The sequence below is a fragment of the Plasmopara halstedii genome (assembly GCF_900000015.1).
Source record: "Plasmopara halstedii genome assembly, contig: Scaffold_323, whole genome shotgun sequence".
Lineage (NCBI taxonomy): Eukaryota > Oomycota > Peronosporomycetes > Peronosporales > Peronosporaceae > Plasmopara > Plasmopara halstedii.
The window spans coordinates 1,381,878-1,382,876 of NW_020187244.1; positions in this window are offsets into that span (position 1 = coordinate 1,381,878).

The following is a 999-nucleotide window of genomic DNA, read 5'->3' on the forward strand; positions in this document are numbered from 1 at the left end:
TAACCGTGGCTTTCGAGCGGATCCCGCAAAGGTCAAGGCCATAATAGACTGGCCGGTTCCAAAGAATTAGAAGTACTTGCGTAAGTGGCTTGGTCTCGCCAACTACCTGCACAAGTACAGCGTAAAGTACGCAGAAATGGTCCGGCCATTATCCATTCTCTTTAAAAAGGATGCGGAATGGTGTAAAAGCACCGAACATCAGGAGGCTTTTGACGGGGTCAAAGACAACCTCCTGCATGCACAAATACTTGCGCTGCCAGACCCTGATCGTCCCTTCGGCGTCGTCTGTGACGCTTCGGACTTTGCTATCGGCTGTGCACTGCTGCTAGCAGACGCCGAGGGGCGAGATCGGGTGCTCGCATTCGAATCTCGACACCTCAAACCTGCAGAAAAGAACTACCCAGTTCATGACAAGGAGCTTCTTGCGATGAAGTATGCACTTGTCAAGTTCAGGGTCCACAGGCTCGGCTCCAAGCCGATTGTGATCTACACAGATCATGCGTCAATACGCACTGCGCCTCAGTCGCCACACCTCTCGCAGAAGATTGCTAGATGGCAATAATTCTTCGCGAAGTATAACTTCAAGGGGAAGTATCAGCCGGAAAAGCATTCTGCTTTTCCGGCTGACGCGTTGTCACATAGACCAGATAATGAGCTTGCTCATGCTACATCTGTAACGTCGTCTGTGATGGATTTGACCCGCGCCGCGTATGCGGGTGATGGGATGTGTGTTGCACTGCTACGGTCTCTTGGGAGCAAGGAGTTTGAAGACTCGGACAAGAATTCGCCACAAAGACTACGTCCACGATTTCACAAATATTCGTTGAATAACGGCGTTCTATGTTATAGCGCCGATTAAACGAATACACCACGAATTGTGATTTCTCATGATGACTATTTAGAATATCGCATCCTCTATGAGGCTCACGAAACGCCATTCAGTGGTCATCTCGGTCGTGAGAAAACGTACAACTCCGTGAGTCACCACTATTGGTGGCC